This window comes from Tenrec ecaudatus, unplaced genomic scaffold (genome assembly GCF_050624435.1).
Source record: "Tenrec ecaudatus isolate mTenEca1 unplaced genomic scaffold, mTenEca1.hap1 Scaffold_60, whole genome shotgun sequence".
NCBI lineage: Eukaryota > Metazoa > Chordata > Mammalia > Afrosoricida > Tenrecidae > Tenrec > Tenrec ecaudatus.
In genome coordinates, this window is record NW_027459484.1 from 627,775 (window position 1) to 648,491 (window position 20,717).

Here is a 20,717-nt window from a genome sequence, read left to right on the forward strand (position 1 = left end):
GGCTGGGGGCGCCTTGGAGAGCATGTGGTGAAAGATGGCAAGTTCAAGAGGACCTTGCAATTAAAGTTAAGATAATTCACTCCAAAGGTGGCTGAGGAGAATTTGTCCTAAGGTTGTCAAGAGGAGCTTGTCCTAAGGTGGCCTTTAAGAGCTTAGAAAGTTGTTCTGCACTCAGTAAGGGAGATAATGTCTATGAACATTCTGATCTTGGTTCTGACTTATAGCTTCTTGTTCCTGATCCCGAGTTGTACCTTGTTCATTAATAGACCACTTTGATCTATTGAGTGTTGTGTGACCACAGCAACAGATTATCAAACCCAGAAGTGAGACAGAGTGGTGTGGAAGGATTGACTTGTTTTAGAGTTGACAAAAAGTGTTGGAGAGTTGAGGTATGTTTGACCTCCCCCATCTGCACTGTTCCCAGTACTTATTGCCACTGAAGGTACCGAGCCTCTAATAATGGTGATGCTGGTAGAAACCCTAATGCCATTTAATAACAAATAGGTCTTTATATACCTTGTGTGATTATAAAGCTGAGCTATTTCTAGAACATTCAGATAATGTCACTGGAACTCAAAATTCTAATGTTAAGAGTGGGTGCATTATTTTCAGGCACTGGGGTCCCCAACACTCCAAAAGTGATCCTCAGGAGTGACATTGCAATTGTGAAAATATTAAAAGACAGAGAGCAGACAGCTGGACACAGGGGCTCTCTTCCCATGTCAGGCCTGAGAGAGTGAATATATTTTCCAGTGGGTATATATAATGGAGCTTACAGGTCTTTCCATAAGGCGTTCGTGTCATGCAGTTAGCATGTACATAGTTAATGGGTCATATCATAAGCGGGTAAAATTCTAAACAAGCAAGATGCTGAGTTACCATCTTGACCTAGTGTTAGTTGACTTCAAACCGGCCCTGTGCCCTCCCCAGGTGTTTGCTACATTTATGTTGGGCTGGCTCTAGAACCTGATTGCTCAGATATACAGATAACCTTCAGGCATAGTGAAGTAGCCAGGTACAGAAATGATTCCTCTACTATGGGAGCTCCTTTAAGCCTGCTCCTTAATGTGGAGCTAGCTATTGTGGGGGCACTGTATTTGACCTGGAGAATGTATTTGAAAACATTTATTTCTCAGAACACTGGAGATCTTTCTAAAATTAGGGCTAGTTTTCTCGGCTGATGGTCGTGAATGTAGAAATAAGGTAAAATATTTTGTACCAAGTCCTCAGTTAATGACGCATTATGGAATGAACTACCACAATAGTTTTTATTATTGTTTTGCTTTTTTTACTGTAAGATATATTTTTTTTAAATCTTCAAATGGAAAATACTTCATTAAGTAGACCCCTCTTACTACAGGAACCACTGACATTCAACGATGTGGCTGTAAAGTTCACCCGGAAGGAATTGCAGCTCCTGAACTCTGCTCAGAAAACCCTATATCAGGATGTGATGTTGGAGAACTATCGCAACCTGGTTTCCATTGGTGAGGAGAATTCTCAAGTCATTGACCTCGTCACTGGCTTTTCCTGTCTTATATGTTAAAAACTTTGCGGTGTTTGTCGTATTCTCAAAGAGGTAGATTCTCATTGCATTGTCTCATCCTAGGTTAGTGGGTTAGGTCTTCTACCCTTGAAAGAATGCTATTTACTTTGTTCCTTTGAACATTATTTTTCTAGAAATACAAAACTGCAGTCTTTACAAACTTTACGTTAATTTTGGTGTGTCCATGATTCTGTAATTTCCCATAAACAGGTTATCTAATTGTCACCCCAGAAGCTTTCTCTCAGTTGGAACAAGAGAACTGTGTTTGGTATTAGAAGCAAGCTATAGTGGAATTTTCTCAGATGCATGGTCAAAACACCTTAAGGGGAATTGGCTGGGGTAGTTGATTGAACAGGGAGAAGGCCTCATATCTATGAAAGGTGTCAGAAAATGCATAAAAGTGTGTGCGACTTTGTATGTGAGAGTTCACTTGTCCAAGATGTTGAGGGAAGTACACCTGTAGCTCTTATGAGATTAGATTTCCATTTTCTTGTTTTACACTATGTGTGTTTGCTTCCATAATTTTCTTTAACATTCTGAAATTTTCCCTTCTTTTATGTTTCCACTTTACTATGAAAATCTGTCTTGCACGCTTCTCTCCAAACAGAGAACTCTGAATTAGTAACTGTCCTCTGAATACAGCACATTCCTCCCCTACTGAGTAAGAATGGATATCCATTTGCAGTATGCAGCACCATCTTGCATCTTGAGCTCCCACCATAAATGGGTCTCCTTTGTGCTTCCTTAGCTTCCCCCCTTGGAGTTTCTCTAAAGATTTGGTGTCCATATTCTCATTTGGTGTCCTGTTCCTTTAAAGTTTTCTTCATGCAGGTGATGTCAGTTCTTTCTGTTTTCTTAGAGAGATGGTCAATTTGCCTTCTCTGTTGGAATTCTTTAACAGACATATTTCCCCATATTTTACTCCTTTTGGTGAAATATATTTATGACTTCTGTTGTTTCCAGGTATCTAAAATCATCTTCCTAGCAAGAAAATTATCAGCTTTAAAGTATACTTTAGCACTGTACCTTACATTTTTTTCTACCTGTAAGATTTTTTTAAGTTGTCTGTTCCTCCAATAATTTTTGTAAGTGGAAAGGGCATGTTTTTTTTTTAATTAAGCAATGTCTGCTATATATTTCTTACTATGTAGTGTCCCTTCCTTAGGCCCACCCCTTCTTAACAGGTCCAATACACGAAAGATGACTGTTGCTGCTTCTAAAGAACATTTTTGCAGTATATTCCAATAGGTTTTATTGCTGTTATTCAAACAATGCATAGTACATTCAATATTGCTCTCTTTTCTTTTCTGTCTCTTGAGTAGCCTTTTGGTTTCCATGTGTAAGTTGCCTTTCATGTCATCCCACATCTCATCTGGTCTCTCATTAGTCTTCAGTCAGACTTTTATTCCTCATGTTTATTCTTTACATAGTCTCTAAGCTGTGCTCTAGCTACTTTGGCTAGCTTCTACTTGGATTTGAGCAATTTATGATCTGTTCCACAGTTAACCCCTGGGCGTGTTTTGACTTATAAGCTTCTCCACCATTTCTTTCTGTAGTTGTGGTTGATTTGATTTTCATTTGTTCCATTCCGGAAAATCCATATGTGTAGTTTCCATTTCTGGTGTTTAATAAGGAATTTGCTATGAATTCATCATTAGTCTCAAAATGTTATCAGTGAACCTGTGTGTCATTTCTGTTACTAAGGTCACATTTTCCAACTACTGCTACTTTCCCCAAATTTTACACTTATCAGTGTGTATGATTGTTTGGTTGATCAATGTCAGGCTGAAAAATTCATGTGAAAATTTCAATATATATTTTTAAATATTTTATTGGGAGCTCTTATAGATATCATAACTTCCCATAGTTCAATTACATGGAGCAGTCCTGTACAATAGCTACCACAGTTTGAAAACTTTTTCTTCTTTAATTCCTTGATATCAGCTCTCCTTTATCCCTTCTCCCCTCAATTTCATTATTGTGGTGGTAAACAGAACCTGGATGAAAGTGTGAGCAGCAGCCTTATATCTGTACTCCTGACCACAGGGCTTGGAAGACCAGTTCTAGTGTTGGAAGAAAACCCCCACAAGTCCCAAAGCTAGAACTGCTAATGAGCAATCTCCAGACAGAGATTTCCCCCCAACTGCCCTCCAGGAAGATGTTAGTATACAGCTGCTACAGGTGCCTGACTTCTTGCTTCTCAGCTGAAAGATGCCTAGCTTTGAAAGCAATCAGGTTCCCTTTGTTGCTGTCACTTAAGGAATCAATTATCTCTTTCTCTCTTAAATGCCCACTGGATGGGTCCTAAAGGACTGGTGTGTAATTGAAGGGCAGAAATAAAAAGGCTTTGCATTCTTTCACCAATTTATATAATCTCAGGGCATGCAGCTCCCCCGCCTCCCACACAAACACAGGCAGACACCTAGCTACCTAACAAGGTAGGCAGGATCTTTAGCCTCGGGATCCCTGAAATAATTGGATGAGCAACTTAAGACCAGTGCTGAGGGTAGGTGGAGTGGAGTAATTGTCTCCTGAGCGGGGAGAACAATAACAACAACATGTCTGCTCTTGTCGTTAAAGCTGCTGGCAGATAGTAATTAGCCATGCGCTTGTATGAGGTATCATTAAGGTGGCACTACAATGAAAGGATAGTGTGGCGATATTTAACTAAGAGTATGTGACTGGGACTCTTCTCCAACTTTGTGAATGCTTCTATGTTTGCTTTAATTGGTGCACAAAACTGAATAACACTTGTACTAACTGGTCTTGCTTGCAGGCATATGAATATTAGCCTACCACTGACAAAATTATACATCAGGGAAGATATTGCAGTGTGCTTTTGGATAATGAATATGATGCCAATCTTCTTGAATTTGTCGATCTCAGCCTTATAAACCACTTGATTATCTAATTAAAAATAGCCAGTACCAGTCTATTAAAGTTGAATAATGCATACACTATCAATTTTTACCATTCCATTTTGTTTTGACAACTTGCAATTTTTCATGATAATATTGCATGTATGCCATTTTCCATTTACTAGAGGATATTAGCAGCTATTTTTTCTCATTTTCAGTCATGCCATGTCAAGCACTGAAGGTCCCCAAAGCTTTTCCTCCATCTACATCATTATGGTTGACTGTACTTTGAGGATTTAGTACTTGTTCAGTGTTATTTCATTGCCATTAAACCTGAGGGGTTCATGTTCCAGAAGTCGATCACCAGATCTTCCTCCCAGTCCCTATTTCTGGAGAATCCACTAAGACCTGTGCACCATGGGTGGTCCTGCTTGTATTTGAAACACTGGGTGGCAGTGCTTCTGGCATCACAGCAACCTGCACGCCACCACAGGACAGCACTGTAAGAGGAGTGCTGTGAGCTAAAATACAGGCTCCACAAACATAAGGAATGTGTTTCTGTACCATAATCCCTTTCATATATACCTGTAAAAATGGTTTTCTCCCAAGTAGAATATTCGCCATGTTTCGCATTCCCAACTTTATCTAGCACTTAGTTGTCTTTCAGTAAAGATTGATTAAATGAATACATTTAACCTCTACCAAATGGAATTAGCAAGTCATATCACTCCTGTGGTCTATTGGTCTCATGTCTTCCTTCTGTTATGTTTGTTGTATGTATTCATGTACCTCTTTAAGCAAATATCAAACCTGTGTCCATTTATCACTTTCATATCCAACCTGATTTCTATAGTAACTATTTTTACCATTTGAATTGTTTACATGATTGTATTTCGTCCAATGGGCAATAAACATTAAGCATAGTGTTTTATTTATAGTCATAAAAGAGGGTTGTCACTAAAGATCTACTTTATATCAATGTGTATTTTATGGGGTCCATTGAAAACCAAGATATTTAAAAGAGTCAATGTTGTGTTCTTTTATAGAAATCCAGAAAGATGATGATCATTTGCTTGAGCACTTGCAATGTGAAAGATGCATTGACAGAATGGAATGGTGCTACAAATGTAATACATATTCTCAGCATAAAAATAATTTTCCTCCAAAGGAAACTTATGAGATGTTTGGATTACATGAAAAAAATGTAAAATCAGATTTAATCATTCTGGAATTAAATCAGAACAGAAGCAACAAAATACAGAAGTCAGTTGTGCTCACTGAAGATGAGAAAACTTTTCTCCACAGTGAACAAGAGCAATTTAATACTGAAATGAAATTCCCTGAGTGTGAACCACCCAGGTTCATGAAGTCACAGTGCATTCAGCATCAGGAGTCTGATGAAATTGAGAAACCACACACAGGCGATAAATGTGGAACAACCTTCATTGAAGACTCTGTGTTCTATGAACACCAGATTATTGGTATACTAGATAAGACCTACGAATGCAGTCAGTGTGGGCAAATATTCAAGAAAATGTTCAAACTCAATGAACATTATCAAAAAAGTCATGAAGGACAAAAGCTAGGAAAATGCTTGCAATGTGGGAAAAATTTTCACAGTGTATCATACCTCAAGGGACATCAGGAACCTCATGTGGCAGGAATGTCCTATGTATGCAGTGAATGTGGGAAAGGCTTCACTAGGCAGAGTGATCTCACTGCTCATCAGCAAACTCATACTGGAGAGAAACCCCACATATGTGGTGAATATGGAAAAGCCTTTATCAGGAAGACTCTTCTCACTTTTCATCAGCGAACTCATACTGGAGAGAAACCCCATGTATGTGGTGAATATGGCAAAGGCTTTAGCCAGAAGAGTAAATTTACTGTTTATCAGCGAACTCATACTGGTGAGAAATCCTATGTATGTGGTCAATGTGGAAAAACCTTTCTCACGAAGGATGTTCTCACCGTTCATCAGTGAACCCATACTGGAGAGAAACCCCATGTATGTGGTGAATGTGGAAAAGCCTTTATTCGGAAGCATGCTCTCACTGTTCATCAGCGAACTCATACTGGAGAGAAACCCCATGTGTGTAGTCAATGTGGAAAAGCTTTTATCAGAAAGAGTAAACTTACTGTTCATCAGCGAACTCATACTGGAGAAAACCTCCATGTATGTGGTGAATGTGGAAAAGGCTTTATCCAGAAGACTGCTCTCACTATTAATCAGCAAACTCATAGTGGAGAGAAACCACATAAATGTGGTGAATGTGGCAAAAGCTTCATTCGTAAAGGAAATCTCAAAACTCATATAAAAATTCACAGGAGTAAAACCCTATATATGTGGCAAAGGCTTTATCCAGAAGATTTCTCTCACTGTTCATCAGCTAATTCACACTCGGGAGAAACCCCATGTATGTCATGAATGTGGAAAAGCCTTTATCTGGATGGCTTCTCTTACTGTTCATCAGTGAACTCATACTGGAGAGAAACCCCATATATGTGATGAATGTGGAAAAGCTTTCAGCCAGACACAATGCCTTACAGCACATCAGAGATTTGACAAAAGGAAAAAAGCCCTTTGCATGAATTAAATGTGGAACATCTTATATGTGGGCATCAGATCTCGTTAATCATGAGAAATTTTCATCAAGAAAAACTTTCATTGGAGTTAGTGTAACAAAGCTTTCAAAACAAAGGAAGAGGTGCTGGAGTTTGGCCTGGGCCAAGTGTGTGAACGGACAGTTGTGACTTACCATATGGGTACCCGTGTTCTGTGTTGCTGTCCCTCTACTGACATGGCCCACCATTTTGGCGACAGATGACCTTCCAGACTTCCACAGAGTGCATGTTCTTCCTCAGATGCATGAAGGTTCCCTAGACTATACACGGTAGTCCCTGGAGAAGTGCTGACAAGGTGGGGAAACCACAGCTTCTGAGAGGAAAGCCTCACTGCCTTCATTCCCTTGTCTCTGCTGAAACTGAGTTTGTGTCTGGGCTCACACTGAGTTCCCATCACTGTGTAACTTGCACAGTAATACATGGCCGTGACGTCAGGATTCACAGAGCTCAGTTTTAAATTAACCTGGTTCTGGGATGTATCCCTGGTGATGCTGACTCAGTACTGGAGAGCTAGATTATAGTTTGTGCCCACCATTCTCCCTTATTATCCCAATCCACTCCAGATCCTTTCCTGGAGCCCGGTGGACCCAGGTCACATTATAGCTGGTTAAAGACAATCTAGAGACCGCACAAGTGAGAGATAGGGTCTGTGAGGGCCTCACTAGTCCAGGGCCTGACTCTTGTACCTGCACCTGGGCATATACAGCTGGGGATAGAGAGAAACCCAGTGAGTCATGTGCCCCGATTCTTCACTCCCAGACTTCATGTCTGACTCCCTGAACCACTCACCACCCTGAGTTGCCAGAAAGAGGAAAACCCACACATGCTTCATGTTCATGTGGATAAGATTCGTGACACCCAGAAAATGCTCTCCAGGTGAGAAGGAATATGAATTTAAGTCCTTGCATGTTGTGGTTTTATTTGGGTTCTTGTCAGGCATTTGCGTGTGGGAGGTGCATGGTATGTAAAGGTGGAAAGGGCTGAATGGGGCCCCTGCCTCTGGGACTCACACTAGAAAAGTGATGCTGGTGGAGTCCTTGAGAGAACACAGCCCTCTCTTTGAGGTCTTCCCTCTACCAATCATGCGGACATCTGTGTAGATTTTAAGTTTAATGTAGCTTTACATCTATTACCATCAGAAGTACACAGATGATCTGGTGAAATTAAAGACAATCTCTAGGCTTACCATGCAATGGAATCAAGACTAGGCCTACCTGAATCTTTTCATTCCTTTGACCACGTAGGGAAACAAGTATATGTCTCCCTAAAACTCCTTTCCCCTATAACATTTCAGAATATTTGGGAAAGGATAAAATATACTGCGTTATAGTCCATGTTTAATATTGGAAAAAAAGTGTTTCCTACCAACAAGGTTATTTGTGGGGAAACAGGAACCCACAGAAGTCTTAAGAAGGTCATATTTCTTCCCATGGATTAGTACCCTCTGTGGGTGATGGGTATTCTGAGCCCCCTGCTGACAGCAACCCATCACATACAGGAGAGGTGTTTCCTGGGCTTACACAGTCTTCCAACTTCTGTGGGGCACACAGTAACATTTTCTCTGGTCATAAGCATTCAGATTGTTGGTCAGGAGTGTTACCTGGAGTTGTCTCTGCAGATTTCCAAACACGGGCACTGGAGCTACCATAGTGGTCAGCACAGCAGCTCTAACTACAGTCTGTATCCAGGCTCCTGTGGGGCCTAAGCACCCCTGCAAGTCAACTTTTCTCCCTGAGGTTATTTTTACCTCTGGTCCCTCAGTGGGAAAAGCTTTAGAGGTAGAGAGTGCTACAAGTTGCAAACACTGTGAGCTGGATACAGTGAAAGGAAGTATGATCTACAGACATAGCTCTTTATACAGATTTTGATATTGAGATATAAGCCACAAAAAATACTGGTAAAGAAAATCTGGCTCAAAGACAAAGATATTCTACAGGATTTAGGCTGCCTTCTTTACAGAGGAACGGGGAAGTATTTAAATCAGGCTTCTATTCAAAATAATTGAAACTGGAACGTTTTAGTTAATTATTTGATGTTAAGGGGAAAGTTTCTAGTCAGAATTATTTTGGGGGTGGTTTTCTGTTATGTTTGATGGGAAATTTTGCAGATGTTTTTAATTGTTGAAAACAATACTCTAATGCCACTGAACTACACCTGAGAAGAATGTTGCAAATAGTATTTTGTTGCATGTTTCATGAGAAAAATATGTTCCAATACATGACAGAAAGTTTTGCACACATAGCTGCAAACGGACAGAAATTCTTGCCAGTACAATATTTCAAAAACTTTAAAATATTGAACAGGAAAAGGGATTGTGATATAAACCAATAACTGAATTTACAATAAAAAATTTCATAATGAAATAATCTATGTTTATTATTTTATTTGATTATTTGTTTTTTGCCCAAACCATCTTATAGTTAGCTGTGGTCGTCATATAATCATTTGTCAATTTCACAGGATTAAGAGTGAAGGGGTGGAGTCTAGCCAGTTAATCAGATCATAGCCAATGTGGCCTCTGTGTTGGAGTGGCCTCCTGAGGATTCTGGGAACTCCTTCATTCCTCCTTGAATGTAGGAGTCTGTCTCTCTCTGTCTCTTTCTGTTGACTTCCTGGGAGACATTGCAGCTGACAAGACATGTGGAACTATGTGAGTGCTCTCAGCTGGAGAAATCACGTGGACCCATGCGAGCGCTGAGATGCTTACAATGCCACCAGATCCAGAAGACTTCCCACCCACTGGCCTGTGCTCTTGCTGCATTTGGCATCATTGCATGTGTTTTGTGAGTCTGAAGAAGACTTTAAAAATAGGTATCGGACATATGGTCTAAGATTGGACTTAAGGAATTGATCTGGACTGGGCTGGGATGTTTTCTTGATATTTGAGTTCTCTTGTACATAAAGCTATTTCTCAAGGACGTGAGTGTCTATGAATTTGTTTCTCTAGTCTACCCATAGTAACATAGATATCATATCATCCCACAGTTCCATCACATCAAGCAGGAGGAAAACATCTTTCTTGAACTTTTTAATATCGGCTCCCTTTTACCCCACCCATTGCCCCACTGTATCTCCAAGAAATCCTTGTTTGTCTTGCTGCCTCTATACATTTATCAATTCTGGGTTCGTATACTGTTAAACAGAAAGACACATAACAAAACTCAAGAGAATTACCCCCAATTGCAAAATACATCTGAGGTGAACCCAAAAGGAATTGCAAGTTGAGGAAGAAGGCAGTCCAAGTGTACTCTTCTGTCCTTCCCTGGAGTCCAGGACTGAACCAGTTGTGTTTAGGATCAATTATGTCAGTCTGGCTCCTGGGATGTGGTGACCTTGCTGGATCACTGCCTTTCCAGGGCTTCTGTGTTCAAACATACTCTTTAGGTCTGGTGTCCTACAGCCTGCCCCTTCTACCTTTGGTTGAACACATGCTAACATTCCCCAAACTGATTGTTAAATATATTACAAGGAATACAAACGACGACGACAAAACTAACTCCCTGCCTTCCAGTAGATTCTCCCTCATAGCACAGCCCTATTTTGTCATCTTTGCTGGTGAGGAGGGAACACTGTTCTTTTAGCAGCTCAAACGAAGGATGCTTACAAAACAACATCCCTGCACTGGTCGCAAAGTGAGACTGCTGGCTGGGGGTAGTGAGACCCATTACTGATGAGCCAGCTCCATCTCTTCTCTGTGTGTGCAAAGTACTGTTGCATGCAGTGTTTGTTGGTAAACTGTGCTTTTGCTGGGGACCGCAGACAATGGTTTAACAGATTCATGCTGTTAAGTTGACCTTACATTACAATAGAGGGGGATACTATTGGAAGGAAGAATAAGGCTATTTTTGTACATCTACCTTTAAATTGAAGCAAAGCAAGTGAAAAAATATATTTAAAAGGAAAGCTAAGTGTTGGATCGGCCCTGTGAACAGCTCACTGCTGTGGGATTGCCAAATTTGCAGGTAGGTAGCTGGGTTGGGGCCTGGGATATAATACCAGGTGTCCTTTAAATTGGTTTATCCACAGAGAGCACAGCTGTGCTCTCAATCATGCCGTCGGAGTTCACAGCACCTTCCTGTGCTTTGCTTCCCTTGCAGATGCTGTGGCAACTCCCGGCCGAACTGTTGATACTTCAGGATCATCCCACAGAAGCCTGCAGAGACAACTGGAGGCTTGATGCTGAACCACAAGGTCTGCAGAGGGAGGAGAGCTCCCACTGGTGATAATCCCTAGCTATGCCCAGCTCCTTCCTGCAGATGATTAGATCAGGCCACGTGGAGAGAGTCTCAGCACTGGGGAAACAGGAGTGCTTGGAATCTGCCAGGAGCAGGGCTAGGTGTCGGTGGAGGTGTTTCTATATTGCTTTGAGAAAGGAATCACAAAATGCCTCACCGTGCTAGTAGAAATAGGACCTGGTATTTCCAGGTTTCCGGCACTTGTCCTGCACAGGCCAGGTACCTTTCAGAACTGGTGCCCAGACTGTAGCCTGATCCACTTCTGAATGTACACTCCTCCCTGGGCCATTCATTGTAATAGAAAATTGACACCCCAGGACCACGCATAAACAGCGGATAATTCTGAGCTGTTTAGGAAACCACTGTTATAAGCACAATAAAAGTGCACTCTTCTAAAAATAATTCACAGGGTACATAAGGGACTGTAGTGGATTGATTATACTCCTCCCTTGCCCCAAACCACAATAACCTCTGGAAATACAGACTGGTATCTCTCATGAATATAGATGCCAAAATCCTCAACAAAGCCCTGGTCAATAGAATCCAACAGCATATAAATTTATTTTAAAAGACCAATATTCTCAGGTCAATGAATCAGGACAGAAAACCCAACAATAAAAACATCCACATACAATTGATTTTTACATTGGCCCAAAAGACATTAAATGGGAAGCAGGTGCCCTCCTCAATAAATGGTGCTGGAAAATCTGGATAACCACCTGCAGAAGAATGAAATAAAATATCTCATTCTATGTACTAAAATAACTCCAGGTGGATTAAACACCTACATGTAAAATCCAGAGCTAGCAGGATCATTAGTCCAGGGAATACATGGGTTGGCAGAATTAACAAAAGAAACATACTCCATAGAAGGTAACATAGATGAATGGGACCTATGAAAAAGAAAACACTTGTGTAAATCAATAGAGTTTATTTAATAAAAGAGTAAAAAGAGAGCCCCCAGACTGGAAAAGGATATTTAGTAATGACACATCATATAAAAGACTGATGATTAAGATCCACAGAATTTTACAAGGTTATAGCAAGAAAAAAACTTGGTAAGATGGGCTAAAGACCTGAACAAACAATTCGTACAAGATGATAGATAAATGGCTAATAAACACATGTGGAAATGTTCTAGGTCTGTAGTCATTCAGGAATTGGAAATCAAAACAACAATGTGATACCAACTAAAGCCCAGTAATGTATCCCAATTTAAAAACAAAACATAACAGAACAATAAAGGGTGGACAGGGTCTGGTGGGATAAGGACTTTTGTACAACTGCTAGTAGTCATGTAAATATGTACAGCCACTATAGAAGGCGATATGGCGATACCTAAAACATATGGAAATTGAACTACCATCTGACTCACCAATACCATTACTGGGCATATACCCCAAAGAAATAAGAAAGAGATGATGAACAGACATGTGTTCCCCCATGATCATTGCAGCACAGTTCACAATAGCACGAAGCTGGAAACAGCCTAAATTCCCATCAAGAGAAAAGTGGATACATTAAAAAAAAACCAACTCTGATGTAAACACACAAATAATATGAATCCCTAAAAAGCAGCATTGAAACACTTCAAGTCGTGGAAGGATCTGGAAGACATGCTTAGTGAAGTTAGTCAAGCACAAAAGGACAAATGCTATTTAAGTTCACTCCACTTGGAAAAAGTCGCAGAAAGGGCACAAGCTCAAGTTTGCACGTCATCAGGCCCTCTGGCTAGGAGCTAGATCGCCTGGGAAAGAGCTGGACCAGTGCCATGAACCACAAATCCTCTGGTTAAGGTAAGTATAGTGGAGGTCATTTGGCCAGAGGACACTTCCTGATCTCCTGATAGCTGGGATCCATTGGTGGGGGAAAGGGGGCAGGATGCTGAGTAGTAGCAATATGGATCTGGGGTGAGGTCCCCTGGAGAGGGTGGTGGCCCTCTCAAAGGGGTGAGGCTTAGTGATGGTAGGGCGTGGGCAGCACTGAAGAGGGGAGATGGAACAGTCAATTTTGGGTGAACGTAAGTGCATGTCTGCTCGGGTGTGGGAAAGGAGAGCTGACAGCCAAGTGGAGTAAGGAGAGACTGCAGGTGCTCTTCGGATCAAAAGGTAGGGAGGGTATTTCATGACTTGCACTCGGAGAGCAGAGCTGACTTAGGACTCTGGGGTTACCTGGGAAGCCAGGTCAGATGTCACAGAACAGTGGGAAACTGAATCCTGACTCTCAGAGTACAAGTCATGCTGCAGAGCTGCTTCTGTGGGATCCCCAAATGGGAACTCCACTGGGGGAACTGGATTCTACCCCAGACTCACTATAACCTGAGGAATTAAGCTGGAAAACACATGGTGTCTGGGGTTGAAGAAAATAGCTGTACCAAGAGCTGTCTACTATTGGTTGTCTAACAAACAAGTCTTGGTACAGCAAGTGTGCTGTGTTAAGACGTATTATCCTGGCAACTGTGTGGCTGTTCTGTTGCAGTCTGCTTATACTCATCTACATTAGGCTGTTTCTCACAGGTGTGCCGCCATTGGAGCTCACCGTCTTGAAGCAGTGTAATTTGTTTGGTTATTTTTCAGAAAATGAAACCTAGGGATGTTGTGCCCACAGGGAAAGAAAGCATAACAAGGTTTTAGGGTGCTTGAAGGGTGGAGGAGAAAAAAGGGAGATGATTTCAAGAAGTCTAGGAAGGAACCCTATCATTTGGAAAACATGTATGAGTATGCAAGAAATTGCACAATTCGTTTTGACAGAATTGAACTATGGAACAATATGACCTATACAGTGGTTCCCAAGTTAAATAATTTTAATTTTATCAAATAAAAGGTAATAAAGTAATAGATCAAAGAATGGGTTTGGGGCTTGCACTAAATCCTATCCCCAATTTAAGGACTATCAGTTCGAGCCCACAGGACGATGGCAACGTAGTGACACATGCCAGGGGGACTCTGCAGAATCCAGCCCAGGAGAGTTGCTTAGAGGGAAATTCAAAGCTGCTGGATCGCAGGAGGTGCATCATAAAGATAAGTATGCACATATCCACTGGGTTTTGAAGGGCTGTGGGTTTTGGCTTACATCACTGGAAGCTGCCGGGGGCTTGACCTTAGCCCAGCCACTGTAACTGCTGGAGCCCGGACCATTTGGAGCCCAGCCAATGTATCTGCCGGAGCCGGGGCCATTTGGAGCCTGTAGCAGGGCTTGGTCTAAACACAGCCACAATTTTCCCCTGCCTGCCTCAGGGCAGGGACAGGACCCTGGCAGCTCCACCAGCAGTGATCAGGGTTCAGCTACATTGTTGCTTCTGTTTATATCTCTGCTTTCTATTCCAACACAGCCGTGGAGGGCTGCACAGGAGCTTTTTCATGTCATGGCCACAGCTTGCGGTGCCTACGTGGTCTGAGCAGGGACTAAACCCAACACCCCACAGCCCAACAGGCAGGGATCAGGGTTCAGCTACACTGCTGCATCTGTTAACATCTCTGCTCTGTGTCCCCCCACTTCTTTGGGGGCTGCTCAGCAGCTTTCTTGCGACTCTTGGGGCTCAGCTGTGGATAGCAGCTGGGGCTTGGGGCAGGGAGTAAGCCCTTGCAGCTCCACAGGCAGGGAGTGGGACTCAGCTACATAGTTGCTTTTGCTTCCCTCACTTCCCTATACCCCTGCAGAGTCTAGTCTAACATTTTAATTTTTCTCCCCCTGCTCTTTATTCCTACCCTGCTCTCTCATGCTCCATTGCAGACATATGGGGCACTCCCATTGCCCTAGGGCATTTGCGCCTTGGCCACACCCAGCTAGGTGAGCTCCACCCTGCATAGATAGCCAAAGGCTAGGGAAAGGCCTGCTTGCTCTCCAGGGGATACTCCTCAGACTTCTCACCAGGGAGTTCCTGCCTGAGTACCTGGGGACATAAGGCAGCTCAGCCAACACTTTTCAACATTCAAACCAATAACAGGAACATCAGCCCAGCCTGTGCAACACTGGGGCAGGCAGCCGACCTGCCATCTGGGGTACTCCCCTGATAGGGAAGCCACAGGAAGATAAAGTGGTAGGTTAATACCATAGCAAAATCAGCTGTAGGCAGTTCGAAGAAGCATTCCTGTAAGTCTTCCAGAGAGAGACTAGAAAATGGCACCTGGTCCCTCTAAAATAACTCAACGCAAAAAGCCATCACCCCTAATGACTTCAACGAAAAAAACAGGAGAAAAAAAGACAAAGGCAGAAGATGTCCTGAACATAACAACATACATAGAAGAAGCAGACATTGAGATGCCACTCAAAGAAATTCTCAGAATGCTGCTTGGAGCCATGCAGGATATGAGGGAAACAATACAGAAAAAGGATGAAACGATACAGGAGCTTAGCGAGGAGATAATGAAAAACAATAGCACAATCATGTTCCTTGAAAATTGATTGGAGGAATCAGAGAACCCTATCAGTGTCTTGGAGGACAGCCAAGCAGACTTTAATAAACGTGAACAAAAATCTAACAAGAGCATCAGAGAAGCTGAAGAAAACCTAAGAGCTATGTCTGATGCTATGAAGCAGAACATTAGAATTATTGGCCTACCGGAGGAAGACACAACAAAGAATCATCTGCTACAATAGCGAGAGAATTCTTGGAGGAAAACTTGCCCAGCCTAATGAATGAAAACCAGGCAACCATCCAGGAGGCTGAAAGAACACCAGCATGACAGGACCCCAAGATGAAATCACCAAGGCACATAATAGTTAAACTATCCAACTTTGAGGAAAAGGAGAAAATCATGACAGCAGCCAGGGAAAAACAAGCAGTCACATATAAAGGTTCCCACATAAGGATATGCTCAGACCTATCAGCAGAAACTATGAAAAAAAGGAGAGAGTGGAGTGACATTACTCCAAAAATTGAAGGAAAACAACGCAAATCCAAGAATATCTACCCAGCCAAATTATCGATCAAGATCGATGGAGAAGTAAAAGTCTTCCCAGACAAGGAAAAACTCAAAAATTACATTACAACAAACCCAGCCTTACAAAAGATCCTCGCCGACTCAGTATGGGCAGATGAACAACACTCACCAAGCACAAATAAGAGACCAATACATAGAACAACTTCACCCAGAGCACAACAAGGAGAAAAGAGACCCCAAGATAGCATTGGTTTAAGGATGGAAAGAAGTCAAGAATGATACACACAAAAAACACACACTAATGAGAAAGGAAAGTAGGAAAACTCCCAACACAAAAGGTATAAAATGGCATCACAGAGTCCACAGATGGAGATAATAACCCTGATTATCAGTGGCCTGAACTCAGGCATTAAAAGACTGAGACTAGCAGAATGGCTTAGAAAACACAACCCATCCATTTGCTGCCTACAGGAGACACATCTCAAGGCTACAGACAAAAATAGGCTGAGAATCAAAGGCTGGAGAAGGACCTACCAAGTACACAGCAATACAAAAAAAGCAGGGGTTGCAATCCTAATCTCGGAATAAATTGACCTCAAAGTACAAACCATAAAAAGAGATAAGGAAGGATACTATCTAATGCTCAAGGGAATCATAGACAATGAACCACTAAGCATTGTAAACATATATTCCCTGAATGAGAGACCAGCTGAATATGTCAACCAAACACTCCAAAAGATTAAGAAAAAATCACAGACCCGACAATTATAGTGGGTGACTTCAACACACCACTCTGAGAAAGATAGATCACAGGGAAAGAAACTCAACTATGATGCACATACCGGCTTGGGAGGAACTGGAGGAAATCATGCTAAGTGAAGTAAGTCAGGTACAAAAGGAAAAGTAAAACATGATCCTGCTGAGGCAAATATTAAAAAAAATGCTAATGTGGCATAGGGGAAAAAGTTACTATATACTCACATTTTTGGGTTGAAGACTGTGTAGTATGGCAGAGACCAGATCAAAACCAGGGATGCACATAGTAGACAACTGGGGAGGAGGTGGGGAAAGAAAAATAAAAGGATGAATATAAGGAAGAAAAGGTGAGCTGGGGCATGGGGCACTAACCCACCCAAGGGGAGGGTATTGTTTATATCTCCACAGGGAAAGTGGGACCAGACTTCCACCCAGTGCCGCGAGGTGTGAATGCAGCATTCCGGAGTGGAGTAGGGAACCAGTGGAGAGGTCTGGGAGGCTGGCCCCAACACCAAAAATTAAGTGGATTCCTGCCCCTCCCCCAAGAAGAATTTGTTTCAAAGGACGACATTGATTCTACAGCTCGGGCAGAAGGATATATCGGATCAGAGCACACGGGCGCAGATGAAGGGGAGGAGGAGAGAGTGGAGCACAGACTTGCCCACCAGGCCGTGAGGATGATGTTCCTGATTAGAGCAGCCAGTCCACAGAGAGGACAACATGCCCCCCACTATAAGACATGAAACCCCTCAGTGACCAATGGCGCTACCGGAGAAAGCATCAGAGACACAGTGTGCAGATTGCACCTGACCTGATCCAACCACACTGAGGCAAATCACTGGGAGAGTTCAGCAGAACAGCAAGGGAATGGAGTGGCAAGGTCCCCAGGGAATGCTGAAAGTGGATTTGGGGCCAGGGCGTGGTGCCCATACAGACTGGACTGGAAAACACTCCTAAAGGCCAACAAACGAACCTTGAACTAACTACAAGCTTTTCTATCTTGATGTGTTTTGTTTTGTTCTTTGTCAGTGGTTTTTTGTTGTTTTGTTGTCTGGCTGTATACTGTTGCTTTGTTTTCCTCTGTCTTATTTTTGTGCATGTTATTATCTCCACAGGTTTGTCTACATAAGACAGGCTGGATGAACTATCTGGAGGAAAAACAAAGGGACCGACAGTTCTGGGGGTACCTGGGATAGGGGGAGATTGGGCGTAAAGAAGTGGTGTTAACAAACCCAGGGACAAGGGAGCAACATGGGATCCAAATTGGTGGCGAGGTGGGGAGTGGCTGGCCTGGTAGGGAATGATAAGGGCAAGGTTACTTAAAGAAGAGGTATAGCTGTAAGCCAGGTGGGGATGGAGCATGATAGTGGGGCAGGAGGAAAGTCAAGGGAAATAGAGAAAAGAACTAGGAGGCAAAGTGCATTTATAGAGGTCTAGACAAAGACATGTACATGCAAATATATATATATGAGGATGGGAAAATAGATCTATGTGTCTATATTTATAGGTTTAGTATTAAGGTGGCAGAAGGACCTTGGGCCTCTACTGAAGCACTCCCTCAATACATGAATAGTTTCTTCTATTAAATTGTCATTCTATGATCCTCACCCTCCCGACACAATTGCTGAAGCCAAAGCATTTGAACAAGTAAATATGAAGAAAGTTGATGGTGCCCGGCTATCAAAAGAGATAGCGTCTGGGGTCTTAAAGCCTTGAAGGTGCACAAGTGGCCATCTAGCTCAGAAGCAACAAAGCCCACATGGAAGAGCACATCAGCTTGTGTGATCACGTGGTCCCGATGGGATCAGTTTTCAGGTATCAAAGAGCAAAAAATCATATCATTGGCTGCACAGCTCCATGATACGATTGTCGAGGACAAACGGGTGCATAAGCAAACGTGGCAAAGGAATCTGATGATGCCCGGCTATCAAAAGAGATAGTGTCTGGGGTCTTAATGCCTTGAAGGTGAGCAAGCGGCCATCTAGCTCAGAAGCAATAAAGCCCACACGGAAGAAGCACACCAGCTTGTGTGATCACGAGGTGCCAAAGGTATCAGGAATAAGGCATCATCATAAAAAAAAAAAAACCCAAAAACTTAACATCGTGAATGAAGGAGGAAGTGTAGAGTGGAGACCCAAAGCCCATTTGTCAGCCACTGGAGATCCCCTCACAGAGGAGTCTAAGGGAGGAGATGAGTCAGTCAGGGTGCGATGTAGCACCAATGAAGTATACAACTTTCCTCCAGTTCCTAAATGCTTCCTCCACCCCACCCCCCAACTATCATGATCTGAAATCTACCTTGATAGAGCAGAGGTTGTACACTGGTGCATATAGGAGCTGGAGGCACAGGGAATCCAGGGTGGATGATACCTTCAGGACCAGGAGTGTGAGGTGCGATACTGGGAGGGTAGAGGGTGAGTGGGCTGGAAAGGGGAAACCGATTACAAGGATCTACATGTGACCTCCTCCCTGAGGGACAGACAACAGAAAAGGGGTGAAGGGAGACGCTGGATAGGGCAAGATATGACAAAATAATAATTTAAAAATTATTAAGGGCTCATGAGGTAGGGGTAGCAGGGAGGGAGGGGAAAAAAGAGGATCTGATGCAAAGGGCTTAAATGGAGAGCAAATGCTTTGAAAATGATGAGGACAAAGAATGTACAGATGTGCTTTATACAATTGATGTATGTATATGTATGAATTGTGATAAGAGTTGTATGAGTAATAAAATGTTAAAAAAAGAAAATAATCTAAGAAGTTGTCCTAAATATAGAAGAGCACAGAAATAATATTTGTGAAAGCCTTATTAATTCCCTGTAGTGTGAAGATGCCTTAATACTGCATGCCATAAGGTAGTCTGACTTGAAAAATGTACTGATGAAGATCAGAGACTGGTGCCTTAACTACAGCATACAGCTCGATGAAAGAAAACCAAAATCCTCACTATAGGACCAATACAAATTACCATGAAAAATGGAGATATCATTGAAGTTGTCAAGGATTTCATTTCACTTGGACCTCAATCAATATACACAGAAGCCATAGACAAGTGATGTGTTTCCCTGGGCATATTTGTTTCCCAGGACCTCTTTAAACATTTAAAAAGCAGTGTCTATTTGAGAACTAATATTTACCAGATCCAAGCTATTTTATTTTTAATTGTCTCATATGCCACTGAAAGTTGAAAAATGAATGAGGCTGTTTAAAAGTAAAATGATGCATTTTAATTATAGTGCTAGTGAAGAACTTGATAGTTTGATGCACTGTCAATTGTAGCTTAGAAGTTGTACAATTATAATGCTTGTCATAAATGGATACTATGAAAATTTCATTTTAAGTATATTAGAAATTTGTTGAGAGATCTGTCCATTAAAGGACATCATGCTTGATAAAGCAAAATATCATTGAAAAAAGGATGAACTTCAACAACATAGAACATCACAGTAACTGCAACTAAGCTCAAACTTGACAACTGTGAGAAGGAAGCAGGACCCATATGTGTTTCATTCTTTTTTTCTCTAACATTTCTATGAGAGTGACATGATTTAATTTGACTTAAACAGCAAAATGCAATGCCAATGACAAACATTTTGCTTGATGCATAGTTAATTAAATTTTTCCCTTTACATATTGGCACCTGATAAGGATACCATTTAATACCACTTTTATTTAATAATATGCTGCAAGTCTTTATGGCAGTTATTGATCAAAAAGTGTCTAATAAAAGCTGACAATGGTAGCAAAGATGTAAAACTGTAATTGGAGATGGTATCACTCTAAACATGGACAATCCAAGGCCCTACAAGAAAATCAT

The 20,717-nt window shown here is 41.9% G+C and overlaps 1 long non-coding RNA gene across 5 annotated transcripts in view; it reads left to right on the plus strand.

Moving 5' to 3' along the window:
- Window positions 1–19,532, plus strand: part of LOC142436754 (uncharacterized) — a 78,486-nt gene extending 58,954 nt beyond the window's left edge. For 2 of the 5 annotated variants that reach the window (XR_012782098.1, XR_012782100.1), the window contains 2 exons: window positions 1,361–1,487; window positions 5,451–9,949. This is a non-coding gene — a long non-coding RNA (uncharacterized LOC142436754). The other 3 variants (XR_012782099.1, XR_012782101.1, XR_012782102.1) reach the window with 3 other exon arrangements.
- Window positions 19,533–20,717: the final 1,185 nt, after the last annotated feature.